This window comes from Hordeum vulgare, chromosome 5H (assembly GCF_904849725.1).
Source record: "Hordeum vulgare subsp. vulgare chromosome 5H, MorexV3_pseudomolecules_assembly, whole genome shotgun sequence".
NCBI classification, from domain to species: domain Eukaryota; kingdom Viridiplantae; phylum Streptophyta; class Magnoliopsida; order Poales; family Poaceae; genus Hordeum; species Hordeum vulgare.
The window spans coordinates 527,345,680-527,365,833 of NC_058522.1; positions in this window are offsets into that span (position 1 = coordinate 527,345,680).

The following is a 20,154-nucleotide window of genomic DNA, read 5'->3' on the forward strand; positions in this document are numbered from 1 at the left end:
GTTGGATCCGGAATGAAATTCCGGTTAAACCTAGCCCCCCATTTGTCTATGAATACCCCCCATGCCATTAATTAGACAGCCCCCTCTCATCTCTCCTCGGGATCCGCGCCCCACCTAAACCTAACCCTAGCCGCGCCGCCCCACTCTCTCTCCTATGCCAGCGTCGCCAGGCCCGCGAAGCCCGCAGCAGGCCCGCCCTCGGCCCGGGCTGCGCCGCCGCTTCTCCCTGCCCGAGGCAACAACCCCCGCGCCGTAGCGCGCCGCCTCGCGCCGCCCCTGCAGCCGCCTCGTCTCCAGCCTCCCGTCGTGGGGCAGCAGTAGCTCACCGGAGCAGAGCCAATCTATGCCGCCGGTTCCACCTTCCCTCGCCGCACCTGTAGTTCCTTCGCCGGAGCCTTGTGCCTCGCCGGCCGCCGCCTGCAGCATCTTGCCGCCCCTGTCGACTCCAGGCTCGCCGCCGCCGGGATCGGGCTCGTCAAGACCGGATCCGGCGACCCCCTCCTCAGATCTGGCCATCCTCGAGCCCCTCGTCGGAGTCCCCATGCTGCGCCGCCGCCTCTGCCATGTCCTCGTGCTCCTGGAGAGCACGGGAGGGCGAGGCCTTGCCTCGCGTTGACCGCCCCGTGGCCTCGAGCGCGCGCCGGCCGCGCCAGCCAGCGGCCCAGTCGCCCGCGCTCCTGGGCCTCCTCCACTCGCCCCGCCTCGGACCAGCAACACCGAAGGCCCGCGCCAGGCCGGCTCCCACGTGGGCAGCCTCCTCTACTGGCCCGTTGGCCCAAGCTGAGCACCCCCCGCAAGCCTATTCCTCGGCCATGCGTTGTTAGTTTATTACGCCCTTGGTTTCGGCCCGTTAGATATTTAGTTTTATTTTTCTTTTCGGTTTAGTAATTTTTCAGGATTTAGCTAATTATTTAAACCCCCGTAACTTTTAAACCGTAAGCCGGTTCGGGACGTGTTATATATCGTTTTGGGGTAGCTTCGCGAGTAGAACACGATTATCCAACATGCATATTTGTTTAACGCCGTTTAGGATGCCTAATGCTTTGTTTTGCGTGCTGTTACAATAGGTTCCGATCCGTAGTTATTTTTCGCACGTGTCCGGGTTGTTCGTATGACGTAGAATAAATGTCCATGCTCTAGGGAGCTATTTTCCATGTATTTTAGAGCGGTCAAGTGTATTTTTGCGTGTAGGGATTGCCCGTTAGATTATTTTTCGTGTCTAGGTTTATTTCTCCCGCGTTATTGTGTGGCATTATTTTGTATTGCAAACCCTACATATTTTATATGTTTCCGGGGTAGAAAAATCCCATGGATTTTTCTGTGCAATTAGTTTTAGTTTTTGAGGAAGATAGTTCGCGAGATATTTTGTCGTGAAGCCCTTTAGTTTACTTCGTAGAATTTATTCCGTGCCTCGTTTGAATTAGTTGTCAACTAGAGAGTTGATCTTGGGTGTTTTGTTTAGCCCCTGGCATTTTTGGTTGCAATAGAAATGCATGTTTAGGTGTTGTTTGCTTGCTCTCAAGTTGCTAGAAATAGTGCTGTTTTAGAGGAGCTGAAATATTTCTAAGTCTGAAATCTGTTATTATTTTGTTGCTGTCTTGTCTTGCTTGCATCTTATGATCTGTATATCTTTTGGGGTTGGTCCAATGGTGTTATTTGTACCCCTTATGTTTCTTTAGCATGCTGTGAAGGTTCATGCCATTTGGAGTCTTGTAGCTTAGGTTTTTGCTGCTGTCAATATGCCTTCAGGCTGAAAACTGCACTTTCATGAGGTGTAATTTTCACTAAGTTTGAAATAGTGCGCGAGATGCCGTTTTCTGTCTTCTTTTCCTAGTGCTCCTTGCTGCCATGCTAGTTGTTGTTAGTTTTTTGTAGTAGTGCGTCTTGCCCTCTTTCATGCCATGTCTTGTTTCGCATATCGGAGTTGTGTAGCCGAAGTTGTGAGGCGTAGAAAGTGCTATGTGGCTGAATTTGGCAGCTTGTAGTTTTCAAACCGTAGCTCCGTTTTGATCGTGTCCTACACGATACTTGCTTAGAATCTTATGTAGTTTCATTTTCTCTTGCTGGTTGTTTGTTTTGAAGTGCTCGTAGCCGCCGTTGCACATAATTTTGCATTCATGCCATCATATCTTGCGGTGCTTGTATCTTTTGTTCCGTAGCTCCGTTGGAGATGTTCTTTACGTGTAGATTGCTTGCCTTGACGCGTAGAAACACGTGAACCTATTTGTTTTGCTGTTTAACAACTAATTAAATGCATTAGATCAGATCTGGACAGAATTGTAAATCAACCTGTGAGGTCGTCTCGGAGGTGCTATATGTCATTTCCGACCTCACTTAAAATGCCTAGATAGGTAGTTTAATTTCCGCTTCACCTCTTGCATGTTTGGCAACATTAATATTGCCGTGAAGATAACCAGGAGTGAACTAAGTAATTAACGTGGAGTTTCGTCAATATGCAACTCGTGCATATTGAACTTCACTTAATGTGTAGGTGTGATTGTGTGATTTGTCATGCCGTGACTTGCATGTATTCAGTACCTCATGCATCATATGTGTTGGGCATCGTGTGGTGAATATCGTGTGTTGATGCTTGTTCTGGTTTTCCCCGTCTCGATAGAGTTCCGCAAGCGTGTCGGATTGTGAGGACCCGTTCGACTACGTCGGTTCGTCTGCTTAACGGAGGCATTCTTCTTCCAAGCGGGATCTCAGGCAAGATGATCATTTCCCCAGATACCATTACTATCATTGCCATGCTAGTTTTACCGTTGCTATCATTTATGTCTCGTTGCCTACCGCATGTTAAATATCAGCCTCTCACCAATGCCATGAAACCTTCATCATGTTCAACCTAGCAAACCACTGATTGGCTATGTTACTGCTTGCTTAACCCTGTGTTAGCGTTGCTAGTTGCAGGTGCAGATGCTTCCATGTGATAACATGAGTTCCTTGTCTTATCACCATATATTAATGCTATTTAATGTAATGGACCTATATACTTGGTAAAAGGTGGAAGGCTCGGCCTTTCTAGCCTGGTGTTTTGTTCCACCTTTGCCCCTTTAGTTACCGGCTACCGGTGTTATGTTCCATAATTGAGCGCTCCTAACACGATCGGGGTTGTTATGGGGACCCCCTTGATAATTCGTTTTAGATTAAAGCTGGTCTAGCAAGGCCCAACTTTGGTACTACATTTGCCTAAACACCTAATAAAATTGCATAGGGACTTTCCGGACCCCGAGGATAATTTAATCAACCCCCGGGCCAGTGCTCCTCATGAGTGTTGGCCCCACCTGAGCGATGTCCGGCGCCCCTCTGGTCACCCGGAGGTTTAGCGATCCCGACGTCTAGCTCATCCGCCGTGTCCTGAGAACGAGGTACGCGACTCCTATCGGGATCGTCGACACGTCGGGCGGCCTTGCTGGATTAGTTTTACCTTTGACGAGATATCTTGTGCATCGGGATTCCGGTGATGCTTTGGGTAATCTCAGAGTTGAGGTTTTCCACTAGGGAATCTGGTGAGATCGCGAGCTTCGTGATTGAGGATTTCTATGCGGCTTGTGGTAATTTGTGATGGACTAGTTGGAGCACCCCTGCAGGGTTAAATCTTTCGGAAAGCCGTGCCCGCGGTTATGTGGCAACGTGGAAGCTTTGTTTAACACTGGTTCTAGATAACTTGAAGTTAACTTAATTAAAACATGCCAACTGTGTGCGTAACCGTGACTGTCTCTTTCGTGAGTTCCTTCTCCGATCGAGGACACGGTGGGGTTATGACTGACGTAGGTAGGTGTTCGGGATCATTCATTTGATCACCAGTAGTTCACGTCCGTTATGCGTAGATCTTCCCCCTCTTATTTCTGGTACTCGTAAGTTAGCCACCAAATATATGCTTAGCCGCTGCCGCAACCTCGCCACTTAACCTTGCCTCACCCATTAAGCTTTGCTAGTCTTGATACCTTTGGAAATGAGATTGCTGAGTCCCCTGTGGCTCACAGATTACTACAACACCAGTTGCAGGTACAGGTAAAGGTTACGTGACGCGAGCGCGTTGATTGTTCGATTGGAGTTGCTTATTCTTCTTCTTCTTCTTCATCGATCTAGGATGGGTTCCAGGCCGGCAGCCTGGGATAGCAAGGATGGACGTCGTTCTTTCTTTTATCGTTTGTTTTCATCCGTAGTCGGACCCTGCTCTTACTCTTGATGATTATGTAATGTACTGTTGTGACTCTGATGTAGCTTGTGGCGAGTGTAAGCCAACCCGTTATATATCTCATCTTTTCAGTACATGTACTTGTAACGATATCCATTCTTGCGACACGACGAGATGCGCTTCTATCCCTGACGAGGCTCTCGTGCCAAATTGAGGATAGGATCGCATCTTGGGCGTGACACGCGCGCTGCCAGTTCATCTTTCATGGCCTCCAGGAAGTCACAAGCAAGATTCTGCGTACGCCTTGGTCTGATAAAAGATATCAGCGAGTTTAACGAAGAAACCCTTAAGATGTATCTGAGCTTCTTCAAGAACCCAATGCCATAACCACTGCTATCCAAGCTTGCGGAGGTAGCTGGGATTAACGCTCCGCCATGCATTAACCTCCCGGATGAAGACCTTCAGCTCATCGTCGACGAGCTGAACGCAGAAACAAACTGATGAAGCCGATCAACTACCTGTGCTACCAATCTCTTATGGATTGTGCAGCCAACTCGATGAAGGGGCCCCTTGCTGCTGGATGGGCAGCACAGCCAGCGGCAGAACATCATCCTATTTGCCTAACTTGCCACAACACGCCAGCTTCTTTCTTCTTAGCCTATTTGTTGTTTGCTCTTAGTCTATTTCACGCGTCGGTGACGTCTGAGACTGAATTTGTAGTCGGATCTAGAGCCGCGTGGATTGCGCCTGCTCCTTGTTTTCACGTGTCGGAGGCACCTGATAAACCCCTTTTATGTGTCCGGATAGCACTTATTTGTGTGACCATTTGTACTCACGCGCCGGCGGCACCTGAATATTATCTTACTATTTCCATTGTTTCATCATCCTTGTGTTTGCCTCGCGTTAGGCTGTTTGTTACAACAGTTCTTTATGGATGATAGACTAGCTATTCTCTGTTGGAACGTGCGAGGACTAAATGACCGGGCTAGGCGGTTAGTTGTCAAGTCAATGGTTCAGCAATGCGGATGCTCCATCCTATGCTTGCAAGAATCAAAGCTACGCCTACTCTTCGATGAAGACATATAGGAGATTGGAGGCCAGAAGCTACAGGGAGCAATTTCGCTGGCTGCAGATGGAACAAGGGGAGGCCTGATTCTGCTGTGGGATACATCACAATATGCCGTGTCAGATATTGCAGTTAGATATTTCTCCATCTCTACAACAATGGCACCACTTAATGGATGCCCATGGACAATCACCACTGTGTACGGACTGCACGTCGATGCTAGAAGGACTCTTTTTTTGAACGAATTGCGGGAGATTGCTGGTTCTGTACGCGCCCCCTGGCTTGTACTTGGAGATTTCAATCTCATCACCTCGGCGGCCGATAAGAACAACCCCAACTTAGATAGAAGATGGATGCTCAGATTTCGGCAGGCTCTGAACGCCTCCAGTCTGAAAGAAATTAGGTTGATCGGCAGGAAATATACTTGGTCAAACGAACAATCCCCTCCAACGTTGGTAAGGTTAGACCGCGCGTTTTGTACCATGGACTCGGAACTTAATTTCAGAAACACCAAGCTGCTGCCTCAGTCTTCCTCCATGTCGGACCACTGCCCACTTCTCCTTGTCAACGAGGGAATGCTAAGAAAACAAAGGCGCTTTCAGTTTGAGCATTATTGGCAACACATTCAAGGATTCCAGGAAGTGGTCGCGGCGGCCTGGAGCGGTGTACATGTGCAGACAGACCCAATCTCCTCCTTCAACACCAAGCTCAGATCCGTTGCAAGGGCACTGTCGGTATGGAGCAAAGCCAGGATTGGGAACCTGCAGCTGCAATTGGTAGCAGCACAGGAGCTCATTCTCAGGTTAGACTGTGCACAGCATCAGCGCACCCTCACGGCTTACGAAAGCGCAACCAGGCTGATCCTTAAGTCACGATGTCTTGGATTGGCAGTTTTACTCAGAATAAAATAGCGGCAACGTGTGAAGGTGTCCTGGTTAAGAGACAATATCTCCAGTTCAAAGATGCTATTCATCAAGGCAAACTCGCATGCTAGGAAGAGCACAATTCATTCACTTTTAAACCCCCTTGGAGCGCTTCTGAGCGACCAACCAACCATTCTCAATGCGGTTGGCGAGCACTTCTCTGCAGTTCTGGGAACACCGCCTCAAATTTTAAAATCCTTTTGCTGGGACTTCCTGCAAATTACTCCTAAAAACCTACAGGATCTTGAGCATGGTTTCTCTCTTGAGGAGATAAGGGATGCTATCTGGGACATGCCAACGGATAAAGCACCTGGCCCCGATGGCTTCCCAGGAGCGTTCTATCGCGCATGTTGGGAGATTATTAAGGAAGATCTACTCGTTGTTTTCCAACGACTATTTTCCCTCAACACCAGATCATTTCATAAGGTCAATGATGCTTTGATTGTGCTGATACCCAAGAAGAAATACCCTACACAAATTGGGGATTACAGACCAATCAGCCTGATCCACAGCATAATGAAATTAATTACGAAAGTGCTCGCACAAAGGCTCGTGCCTCGGCTACCCTCTCTGATTTCAAAATGCCAGAGCGCATTCATGAGCGGACGCAGCATCCAGGAGAATTTTCTCTATGTACAGAGCCTGGCAAAGCACTATCACCGGGCACGGCTACCTTCCGTCCTGCTAAAACTTGATCTGGCAAAGGCTTTTGACACTGTTTCCTGGCCCTACATCTTAAGCTATATGCATGCGATGGGATTTGGACAACGATGGTGTGCTTGGATCTCTATGATCTTATCCTCATCTTCTTCAATGGTCATGGTTAATGGTGTTCCCACTACAAGGATATGGCATAAATGTGGAGTTCGACAAGGAGATCCAATATCGCCTTTCCTATTCATCATTGCTATGGAGCCCCTACACCGGATTTTCGACTTGGCAACTGAACATGGTCTCCTCTCACCGCTTCGGGGATGGACATCCACAATGAGAACATCACTGTACGCTGACAACCTGGCACTCTTTGTAAACCCGGTTCACGAGGACATGATCATGGTTGGATTGATCCTACAGACTTTCCAGGAGGTAACTGGCCTCCGTACAAACTTTGCGAAGAGTGTTGCGTTGCCAATTCGTTGTGATGGCCTTAACCTCCAACAAGTGTTGCTGCCACTGGGGATACCAATTGGAGTTTTTCCCTCAACCTACCTTGGGATGGCGCTTTCTATCAAGAAACTTCAGAAAATTCACTACCTCAACATCATGTCCAAATTTGACAACAGAATGGCGGGTTGGAAAGGCAAACTAATGTCCAAGGGAGATTGGCTAATCCTGGCAAAAGCGGTTCTACAGTCCCTGCTTGTCTACATGCTCTCATCGCATAAACCTCCAAGATGGCTACTAAAATGGTTTGATCAGCTCACCAGAGCTTGGTTTTGGTGTGCCGAAGAAAAATGCACTGGAGGACAATGCAGAGTTAGATGGGATATCATATGTCACCAAAAACGACTTGGAGGTCTTGGACTTCATGACATGGAGAAGTTTGCTCGTGCACTAAGATTAAGATGGATATGGCTACGATGGACCGATGCCAACATCCCGACTGTTGGCACAGGAGGACCATGTGATGACAAAGACTTCGCCATATTTGCTGGGGCCACTAACGTAACCGTAGGCGATGGAAAAACAGCTCTTTTCTGGAAGGATGCTTGGCTACAGGGGATAGCACCAAGAGACATCGCACCAAATTTGTTTGCAGGCTCAACAAGGAAAGGCAGAACCGTCTATGATGCGCTCTTGAGAGATAATTGGATCAATGACCTCCAGCGCAACTGGCAGAATGATATGATTGATGAGCTTATTAACCTCTCCACTTTGCTGAATCAAACTCAGCTAAGCACGACGATCAGAGACTCAATCACTTGGAAGCTAACAACTAATGGTGCATACAGTGCAAGATCTGCTTGCCTTTTCCAATTTGAGGGTATGATCAACTACAGTCTATACTCCTCGATCTGGCGGACTTCGGCACCACCCAAATGCAAGATTTTCTTATGGATGGCCATGCAAAGGAAGATCCTCACTGCAGACGTGTTACTTCTGAGAGGATGGGACAATAACTATTTTTGCCCTCTATGCATGCGATGCCTGGAGACAGCCACACACCTCCTCTCTGAGTGCTCTTGGTCGACAAAGATTTGGGTGCAAATGGCTGTCTCTACAAACCGACCATCCTTGCAGCCTGCGTCCTGGGCGGCTGACCGACCACTAAGCGACTGGTTTCAAGCTCTAAGCAGTACTGATTTGGACGCACGAAGGAGGAAAGGGACACGAGCCCTTGCAATACTGATCTGTTGGGAGCTATGGCTCGAGCGTAACCGTAGGATTTTCCAAAAGAAAGAGCTCCCAATAAACGCATTTCTCACACGCATTAGAGATGCAGCTACAGCTTGGAAGCTTGTTGGCTGTCCAATTGTTTTTGATCCTGGCTGAAAACATTTTTTCGGCCACCCCCCTTGTTGCCTTGCAAAGCGGGCAACATTAGTCTTCTTTTTCTTTCTATTTTGATGGTCTTTGCTTAACTTTGTACCTTGGCCGTCGGCCCCTTCCTTCTTAATAGAATTGCAGCAGATCTCCTGCTGTCTTACTAAAAAAAAAGAAATAAAAACATCTCCGCGCTGTATAAGCGCCACGTTAGAAAAAGCGTCCTTATGCTGCGCGCGGCTGCTCCGAACGCTCGAGCACAGGCATAAAAAACGCGGGCTGCATAAACGGTTCAGCTTACGGGGCGAAACGGCATCGCGCGTCCTATATTTCGTGGGTCCGTTACCGCGCGCTGGACACTCGAGCGCTCGTGCTGCCATTCCGGTCCAGCCCCGCGCCGCTGCGCCTTCGCCCAACCCGCGCCGCCGCCACCGAAACGCCTCGATGGAGAGCCACGCTGACATGCCCCTCACTCCCTCGTACACCCATGATCCCTCCGCCGTCGTCGCCGCCTGCGCAAACCCTAGCCCGGTGAACTTTGGGCTCGTCTCCGCCGGAGCTCCTCCGAGCACCGGTCTCGCGCGCGGCCTTTTCATGGCGCCACGACCAACCTCGGAACGTGCCCCCATCTCGAAGCTTCCAAATGCGCAGGCGGTGAAGAAGACCATCAAGAAGGTGTCCTGAAAGAAAAAGAAGAATAAGAAGAAGGCGGTGGATGGCTCTACTAGGCCGCCGATTAAGAAGCTTACACGTCGTGCAACGGATGCGGCGGCGATCGAAGGGCCGACGAGCTCGTTTGTACCGTCGGCGGCCAATGCACACAACGTGTTCGATGGAATGCCCACAAGGTATGTTTTCACCCACTTTTTTTCGTTTGTTTACATTAATAGATACATATGGATAGCTTATATTTGTTTGTTGTATATAGTTTGTAGTCTTAATAATGAGACATACATGACTACTATGGGTGTTGGCTCCAACAATTCCCATTGGTCTCAAATCAATGATGTGCATTTACATGATTATGAGTTTGAGGTGGACGAAGATGGTGAGGGTATCGTCGATGCACCGAAAGGAAGAGCGGGCAACTACACCAGGGATGAAGACGTCTTACATAATACATGGTTGAAAGTGTCTAGGGATGCCACGGTTGAAGGGGACCAAAGTAGAGATGCATATTGGATCCGGATGAAGGAGAACTTTGATTTATACAACAAAAGTGGAATTGACCGCACGGAAAGATCTCTTCACTCCTGGTGGTCGACAATCAACAAAAAATGTCAAAAGTGGGCGGCCACACTTAAGGCGGTTGACACGCTTAACCCAAGTGGCACTAATGACTGAGATAGTGTAAGTGCCATTTCTTTCATGATTCTTCCATGTTCATGCTTCTTCTTTGGTGCTTCAAGTGCTAACTTGTTCTTTTGTTTGTAGCTCACTATTGCACAAAACTTATTTCAAGGAGAGGAGAAGAAGAGAAAGAAAGGAAAGATCGAGAAAGGAGACCATTTACCTTGCCCCATTGCTATGATGCGTTGAAGGATGATGAGAAATAGAGGCCCCGTGAAGGTGTCGATGAGGAGAGCAACAAACGCAAGCGAACCTAGATGGAGGGGCGGCGGCCCAAGAGGAGGAGGGGTGGCTTGCGACCCAAGACAACCACCACGCCTAGGGTTTGCTGGCATATGCGCCTTGGGCCAAGATGAATGGCACACCAGCCCATCTAGGGGTTGGTTCCCATCCACTTTTCGCCCACATGGCCCTTCTGGGCAGGTGGCCCCTCCCGATGGACCACCGGAACCCTTCCGGTGGTCCCGGTACAATACCGACGATCCCTGAAACATTTCCGGTGATCAATTCTACACTTCCTATGTATGAACCTTTACCTCCGGACCATTCTGGAACTCCTCGTGACGTCCGGTATCTCATCCGGGACTCCGAACAACCTTCGGTAACCACATACTATTCCCATTACAACTCTAGCGTCATCAAACCTTAAGTGTGTAGACCCTACGAGTTCAGGAACCATGCAGACATGACCGAGACACCTCTCCGGCGAATAACCAACAACGGGATCTGGATACCCATGTTGGCTCCCACATGTTCCACGATGATCTCATCGGATGAACCACGATGTCGGGGATACAATCAATCTCGTATGCAATTCCCTTTGTCTACCGGTATAACACTTGCCTGAGATTCGATTGTCGGTATCCCTATACCTTGTTCAATCTCGTTACTGGCAAGTCTATTTACTCGTTCCGTGACACATCATCCCGTGGCTAATTCCTTAGTCACATTGAGCTCATATGATGATCCATAACCGACAAATCCCAGTCTCGATTCCTTAGTCACATTGAGCTCATATGATGATGCATAACCGACTAATTCCTTAGTCACATTGAGCTCACACGGAGCAACAAATCCCAGTCTCGATTCGTGCCAACCCAACACACACTTTCGGAAATACCTGTAGTGCGCCTTTATAATCAATCAGTTACGTTGTGACGTTTGATACACCGAAAGAACTCCTACGATATCCCAGAGTTGCACAATCTCATGGTCTAAGGAAATGATACTTGACATTAGAAAAGCTTTAGCACACGAACAATATGATCTAGTGCTATGCTTTGTTGGGGAACATTGCATGGGAAACAAAAAGTTTCCTACGCACACGAAGACCTATCATGGTGATGTTCATCTACGAGAGGGAGATCGGATCCACATTCCCGTGTAGATCGCTAAGCAGGAAGCATTAAGAAACGCGGTTGATGTAGTGGTACAGCTTCATGATTCAAATCACCGTCGTCCCATGATCCGTACCGATCTAGCACCGAACGGACGGCACCTCCGCGTTCAGCACACGTACAACTCGATGACGATCTCCGCCTTCTTGATCCAGCAAGAGAGACGTGAAAGTAGATGAGTTCTCCGGCAGCGTGACGACGCGCCGGTGATGGTGATAATCTATTCCTACAGGGCTCCGTTCGAGCTCCGCAGAAAACCGATCTAGAGGAAGAACTACGAAGTAGAGGTTTAGGGTTGCACGTGACAAAGTTGTGTCTCAAAAACCCTAAAACCTCTAGTATATATAGGACGAGGGGAGGAGCTAGCCTTGGGGCTCAAGAGAGCCCCAAAGGTGCTGGCTGAGAGGAGGAGGAGGTGGACTCCAACCCCAATTCGGTTTGGGGAAGGAGGAGTCCTCCTCTTCCTTCCCACCTCCCTCTTTTTTTTCTTTGGTTTTCTTTTCCTAGCCGACATAGCCCACTTGGGCTGGCCTCACCAGCCCACTAAGGTCTGGTGCGCCACTCTTGGGCTATTAGGCTCACTCCCGGGTGGGTGGGCCCCTCCTGGTAAAAACCTGGAACCCATTCGCCACTCTCGGTACACTGCCGGCAATGCTCGAAATATTTTCGGAGACCAAATGAAACCATCCTATATATCAATCTTTGTTTCTGGACCATTCCGGAAACCCTCGTGACGTCCATGATCTCATCCTGGACTCCGAACAATCTTCGATCACCAACACCTATAACTCAACTACACCGAAACGTCACCGAACCTTAAGTGTGCAGGCCCTGCGGGTTCGAGAACTATGCAAACATGACCCGAGACACTCTTCGATCAATATCCAACAGCAGGACCTGGATGTCCATATTGGATCCTACTTATTCTACGAAGATCTTATCGGTTGAACCTCTGTGTCAAGGATTCATATAATCCCGTACATCATTCCCTTTATCATTCGGTATGTTACTTGCCCGAGATTTGATCGTGGTATCCCTATACCTATTTCAATCTCGTTACCGGCAAGTCTATTTCCTCATTCCGTAATACAAGATCCCGTGACTAACACTTGAGTCAATTGCTTGCAAGGCTTATATGTGATGTTGTATTACCGAGTGGGCCCTGAATACCTCTCGGTCACACGGAGTGACAAATCCCAGTCTTGATCCATGCTAACTCAACGGACACCTTCGGAGATACATGTAGAGCACCTTTATAGTCACCCAGTAACGTTGCGATGTTTGATACACACAAGGTATTCCTCCGGTGTCAGTGAGTTACATGATCTCATGGTCATAGGAATGAATACTTGACAAGCAGAAAACAATAGCAACAAAATGACACGATCACATGCTATGTTTATAATTTGGGTCTTGTCCATCACATCATTCTCCTAATGATGTGATCGTGTCATCAAGTGACAACACTTGCATATGGTCAGAAAACCTTAACCATCCTTGATCAATTTGCTAGTCAACTAGAGGCTTACTAGGGACATTGTTTTGTCTATATATCCACACATGTACCTATGCTTTCATTCAATACAATTATAGCATGGATAATAAACGATTGTCTTGAAACATGAAATATAATAATAACTATTTTATCATTGCCTCTAGGGCATATTTCCAATAGTCTCCCACTTGCACTAGAGTCAGTAATCTAGTCTCACATTGCTATGCGATTTACATTGGAATTAATCTAACACCCATACAGTTCTGGTGTTGATCATGCTTCGCTCGTGGAAGAGGTTTAGTCAGCGGATCTGCAACATTCAGATCCGTGTCCACTTTGCAAATATTTATGCCCTCTCCTATGACATAGTCGTGGATGAGGTTGAAGCGTCATTTGATGTGTCTGGTCTTCTTGTGAAACCTTGGTTCCTTGGCTAGAGCAATGGCACCAATGTTGTCATAGAACAGAGTTATTGGATTTAGTGCGCTCGGCACAACTCCAAGATCCGTCATGAACTGCTTCATCCAGACACTCTCCTTAGCTGCCTCCGAGGCAGCCATGTACTCCGCTTCACATATAGAATCTGCTACGACGCTTTGCTTGGAACTGCACCAGCTTACCGCACCCCCATTAAGAATAAATATGTATCGGTTTGAGACTTAGAGTCATCCGGATCAGTGTCAAAGCTTGCATCGACGTAACCCTTTACGACGAGCTCTTCGTCACCTCCATAAACGAGAAACATTTCCTTAGTCCTTTTCAGGTACTTCAGGATATTCTTGACCGCCATCCAGTGATCCACTCCTGGATTACTTTGAAATCTGCCTGCCATACTTATGGCCACACTGACGTCCGGTCTTGTGCACAACATTGCATACATGATAGACCCTATGGCTGAAGCATAGGGGGCAGTACTCATCTTTTCTCTATCTTCTGCAGTTACTAGACATTGAGTCTTACTCAACTTTATACCTTGTATGAGACAGCCCGATGCCGACATTCCAGAAGATTCCCCTTTCTTTCCGTTTTCGTTGTGTGGGTATTTTCATTTGTCGCATCATCATCGCATCATGTGCATCATCAGCATTGCATCGGCATCCCGTTGCCGCCAGTTTTCGAAACTTGCATCCGTTAGTACTTGCCGGTTCTCGTCGTTGTCCGTTCTGAGCCCGACCGCACATGCACGCTCCCGCGGCATCGTCGTAACCCTGTTTTCAAAAGTGTGCGTTAAACTTTCTCTGATCGGGGTGAAACTTGGCACGCGGTCGTGATTAGTTATAGCTAGGCCGCCTGTCGAATTTTGTCGCGATCGGAGACCGTCTGGTACCCGAACGGTCGATCGTAGCGGCACCGTATTTGGTCTACCGTCGGATGTTTGTCGGTGTTTTAAAACTCGTTGCGGCGCCACACCGTTTCCCTCTCTTCCCCGGCTAGCCTACTCTATGCGGTCATTTAGCCGACCCCGCGTTCGAGTTCGTTCGTTTACGATCGCGTGGGCGAAAACGGGGCCGGATTCGGATAAACCTAGCCCCTACGTCTATAAATAGGCAGCCACTCCTCTCTCCTCCTCGAAATCCGCGCCACCCCTCAAACCCTAGCCGCCCCCCACCTCTCTCCCGCAGCCACTCGAGCGCCCTCTCTCCCCTCAGCCGTCGCGGCCTGCCTGAGGCCCAGATCCGCCCCTCCCGGGCCCGGATCGGCAACCGCCGCGAGCCAGCCCCGTGCCCGAGCCTTCCTTGCCCGAGGCCGCAACGCCTCCCCCCGGCCCAAAGCAGCCGAGCGCGCCCCGCCGGAGTTGGCATTGCCGGAGCAGGTCACCCCGCCGCCACAGCTCCGCCGGAGCGCCGCACCGCCTGCCGGAGTTCCCTGCCCGCGCCGTCCGCCCTCGCCCGCCTCAGTACCGCCAGCCATGGCCGAGCTGCAAGGGGCGCCGCTGCCAGCCATCGCCTCGCCCCGCCGCCGTGTTTTTCCCTCGTCGCAGCCCCGCCGACGGCCAGATCCGTGAGGTGCTGCCGCCCTCTGGCCTCCCGTCGTCGTTGGTGGACCGCCCCGTAGCCGGAGCCTTCGTCGGGTCCCTGCCGCCGCCACCGGGGGCTCGTGCGAAGGAGGTCGTCGGGGTCAGATCCATGCGTCGACCCCCCCGCTCGCCAGTGCCTCCCTGAGGGTCGCCTCCCTGCCCCGCTCACTGGCCCAGTCGACCCGCTCCAACCGCCCCCAAGCCGGCCTGCCTCCCCCTCCAGCAGGCCTTTGGCCCAAGGTGAGATCCCCGACCCTCTAATCTTTGACCTAGGCGACATGTTAGCTAAGCTGCGCCCACCTGTTCGGCCCATTAGAATAATTAGGTTAATTTTTCGGAATTAATAAATTCCAGAAAAATGACGATATTAAAACGTCTGTAGTTTTCAACTCGTGTGTCGGATCGCGACGTGTAGCATATGTATCTTGTGTAACTTTTCGCGTAGATCACAAATTTACAACTTGCATATTTGTTTGATGTAGTTTTGCGTGCCGAATGCCTAGATATGTGTGCTGTTTATATTGTCTTGGTCCCGTGTTATTTTCTCGTGCGTGTCCGGATTGTCCGTATGCCATAGTATAAATGCCCATGTTTTAGGAACTAATTTTCCATGTATTTTAGAGCGGTCGTTTGAACTTTTGTGTGTAGGGTTTCCCGCTAGATTATTTTCCGTGCTTAGGATATTATTCTCGCATTTACGTGTGGCAATATTTTCGTGTTGCAACCCCACATATCTTATATGTCTTCGGGGTAGAAAAATCCATTGGATTTTTCTGTGCAATTAGTTTTAGCATTAGAGCAAGTTAGTTCGCGCGATATTTTGCCATGATGCCCTTTTGCTTATTTCGTAGGATTTAATCCGTGCTTCGTTTGACGGAGTTGTCAACTAGGAAGTTGTTCTTGGGTGTTTAGACTAGCCACTGGTATTTTTGGTTGCAATAGAAATGCATGTTTAGGTGTGGTTTGCTTGCTCTCAAGTTGCTAGAAATAGTGCTGATTTTGAGGAGCTGAAATATTTCTAAGTCTGGAATCTATTATATTTTATTGCTATTTTGTTTTGCTCCTATCTTTTGATCTGTAGCTCTTTTGAGGTTGGTCCAATGGAGTTAGTTGTAGCCCTTGTGTTTCTCTAGCATGCTGTGAATTTTCATGCCATTTGGAGTCCTGTAGCTATTGGTTTTGCTGCTGTCAATATAACATCAGATCGAAAACTGCACTTTCATGAGGTGTAATTTTCACTAAGTCTGAAATAGTGTGTGGGATGCCATTTTGTGACTTCATTCCCTAGTGATCCATGATGCCATGCTAGTTGTTGTTAGTTGTTTGTAGTAGTGATTCTTGCCCTCTTTCGTGTCATGCCTTGCTTGAGTTTATCGGAGTTGCGTAGCTCATAGTTGTGGGGTGTAGAAAGTGCTATGTGGCTGATTTTGGCAGATTGTAGTGATATCTTGTATTGCTCGTAGCTGTTGAACCGTAGCTCCGATTTGATCGTGTACTACATGAAACTTGCTTAGAATCTCGTGTAGTTTCATTTTCTCTTGCTGGTTGTATGTTTTGAAGTGCTCGTGACCGTCGTTGCACACATATTGCACTCATGCCATCATATCTTGCGGTGTTCGTATCTTTTGAACCGTAGCTCCGTTGGAGATGTTCTCTATGCGTAAATTGCTTGAAATGACGTGTAGAATCACGTGAACCTATTTTTTTTTGCTGTTTAACAACTAATTGAATGCGTTAGTTCAGATATGGACAGAATTGTAAATTATCATGTGAGGTCGTCTCGGAGGATGCTATATGTCATTTTCGACCTCATTTAAAATGCCTAGATAGGTAGTTTAATTGCGCTTCACCTCTTGCCATGTTTAATCACACTAGCAAAATGGCCTGTGCGTTGCTACGGAAGAAAAAAAACATAATATCTAAATGATGGTGACCATATTATGTTCATATCTCATCGCTTGATTTAGAAATTTTGTGCACAAACGCAAGAAAATGTTTCTTCTTTTAAATTTATTCACAAGTTGAAGCAATCTTTACATTTTCAAAAAATAAATATCATGGTTGTCAAAAATCTTGTTAACTCAAAGATTTATTCTGAATTTCAAGATTTTTTTTTAGAAAACATACAATAATAATCCGATCCATTTAACAGTTAATTCTTCAAAATTTACACAGGTATATTGTCACAAAGACTTAGAAGCATTAATGTTTAACTACATACATTAGATTTTTCGTGAACAATTTTACAAATATGGGAACGATTTTAAAATCGAGAACATTTTTTACAATTTACAAACATTTACTAGAAATCGTGAATATTTTTTATATTTCGAACGGGTTTGAATATTTTCTTTTGAACTGGCCACCAATTCAAGAAAAGACGAACATAAATTTTGATGTTGGAGGATTTTATTTTAAATTCACAAACATTTTTTGAAATGCATGAAGTTTTTCTGAATAAACAAACATTTTCATAAATCAGTAATATATTTATTAAATTCATGGACATTGTTTTGGAATTTGACAAAAAATATAAAAATCCTGCGCTTTTATTGAATCCTATTTTTAATTCAAAATAAAAATTCGTCAGCATTTTAATCCAAATTCCTATTTTTTAATATGCAAAAGTTTTTCTAATTCTAAATTATTTAAATTATAAATAAACAAAAATGGAACGGAAAATTTTAAATAAAAAAAGAAACTATCAAAACAGGCATTAGCTATTTTTAAAATTTTAGGACATATTTTGAATTAGAAAGCATTTTGTTAAATGCATTTCATAGTTTTTAATACATGGAATTGTATTTGAGATCATGGACTATTCTTATTGTACAAACAATTTTATAAAATTGCAAACATTTTATTGTATATGCGAGCATTTTTTACAAAACTCTGAGCAGTTTTTGAAGTCACAAACATTTTAATTTTTAAATATGTTGATTTATAATTTTCAGTTTATTAAAATTTTAAAGATTATTTGAAGTTCTAAATTATTTAAAATAAAAAAATAAAACGGAACTGAAAATAAATAAATAAACGGAACTAAAAGCAGGCGCCTGTGCATGGGCCGGCCCATATGATGTGCTGGATATTCTCCCAGCGTGAGAGCGTAATATAGGAGGTTTTTACATGGGCCGCCCCAGTCCAAGATTTTTCGCTTTGTGAAACGTTTTCTATTACTTATCGGTGGCATGGTGGGTAATTTATGCAAACTTTAGGGGTAATTTTTAAGACGGACGACCAGAAACCGAATTTGCTTTATTATTAGAGAGAGATTTAATATTGCCATGTATCTAATAGGGATAGAACTAAATAAATGAATGTGTAGTGTTTGATTGTGTGAATTGTCATGCCGTGACTTGCATGTTTTCAGCTGCTCATGCATCATATGTGTTGTGCATCGTGTGGTGTATATCGTGTGTTGATTTGTGTTTCCGGTTTGCTTCGTCTCGATAGAGTTCCGCAGCGTGTCGGATTGTGAGGACCCGTTCGACTACATCGGTTCATGTGCTTCACGGAAGCATTCTTCTTCCAAGCGGGATCTCAGGCAAGATGATCATTTCCCCAGATACCATTACTATCATTGCCATGCTAGTTATTTCGATGCTATCGTTTATGTCTCGTTGCCTACCACATGTTAAATACCAGTCTCTCAACAATGCCATGAAACCCTCAACCTGTTCAACCTAGCAAACCACTGATTGGCTATGTTACTGCTTGCTTAACCCTGTGTTAGCGTTGCTAGTTGCAGGTGCAGTTGCTTCCATGTGAAGGCATGGGTTCCTTGTTATATCACCATATTTAAATGCTATTTAATTTAATGCACCTATATACTTGGTAAAAGGTGGAAGGCTCGGCCTTTTAGCATGGTGTTTTGTTTCACCTTTGCCCCCTTAGTTTTCGGCTACCGGTGTTATGTTCCATAATTGAGCGCTCCTAACACGATCGGGGTTGTTACGGGGACCCCCTTGATAATTCATTTTAGATTAAGACTGGTCTGGCAAGGCCCAACTTTGGTACTACATTTGCATAATAACCTAATAATAATGCATAGGGACCCGCCGACACCCGAGGAAATTTAATCAACCCCCGGGCGAGTGCTCCTCATGAGTGTTGGTCCAAACTGGCAGACTATGGGGCCACCGCAGGGCAACCCGAGGTTTGGTTCTCCTAGTGTGACCCATCCGCCGTGTCCTGAGAACGAGATACGCGGCTCCTATCGGGATCGTCGACACGTCGGGCGGCCTTGCTGGATTAGTTTTACCTTTGACGAAATATCTTGTGCATCGGGATTCCAGTGATGCTTTGGGTAATCCCAGAGTTGAGGTTTTCCACTAGGGAATCCGACGAGATCGCGAGCTTCGTGATTGAGGATTTCTATGCGGCTTGTGGTAATTTGTGATGGACTAGTTGGAGCACCCCTGCATGGGTTAAATCTTTTCGGAAAGCCGTGCCCGCGGTTATGTGGCAACGTGGAAACTTTGTTTAACACTGGTTCTAGATAACTTGAAGTTAACTTAATTAAAATATGCCAACTGTGTGCGTAACCATGACTGTCTCTTTCGTGAGTTCTTTCTCCGATCGAGGACAAGGTGGGGTTATGTCTGACGTAGGTAGGTGTACAAGATCATTCATTTGATCATGAGTAGTTCACGTCCGTTATGCATAGATCTTCCCCCTCTTATTTCTTTTACTCGTAATTTTAGCCACCAAATATATGCTTACCTACTGCTGCAACCTCACCACTTAACCATGCCTCACCCATTAAGCTTTGCTAGTCTTGATACCTTTGGAAATGAGATTGTTGTGTCCCCTGTGGCTCACAGATTACTACAACACCAGTTGCAGGTAGAGGTAAATGTTACTTGATGCGAGCGCGTTGATTGTTCATTTGGAGTTGCTTCTTCTTCTTCTTCTTCATCGATCTAGGATGGGTTCCAGGCCGGCAGCCTGGGATAGCAAGGATGGACGTCGTTCTTATTTTCTCGTTTGTTGTCGTCCGTAGTCGGACCCTGCTCTTACTCTTGATGTTTATGTAATGTACTGTTGTGACTCTGATGTAGCTTGTGGCGAGTGTAAGCCAACTCTTTATGTATATCTCTTCTTTTCAGTACATGTACTTGTAACGATATCCATTCTTGCGACACGATGAGATGCGCTTCTATCCCTGACGAGGCCTTCATGCCAAATTGAGGATAGGGTCGCATCTTGGGCGTAACAAGTTGGTATCAGAGCAGTACCGACCTAGGAGCCCCTTGATTGATCGAACTTGGCCGAG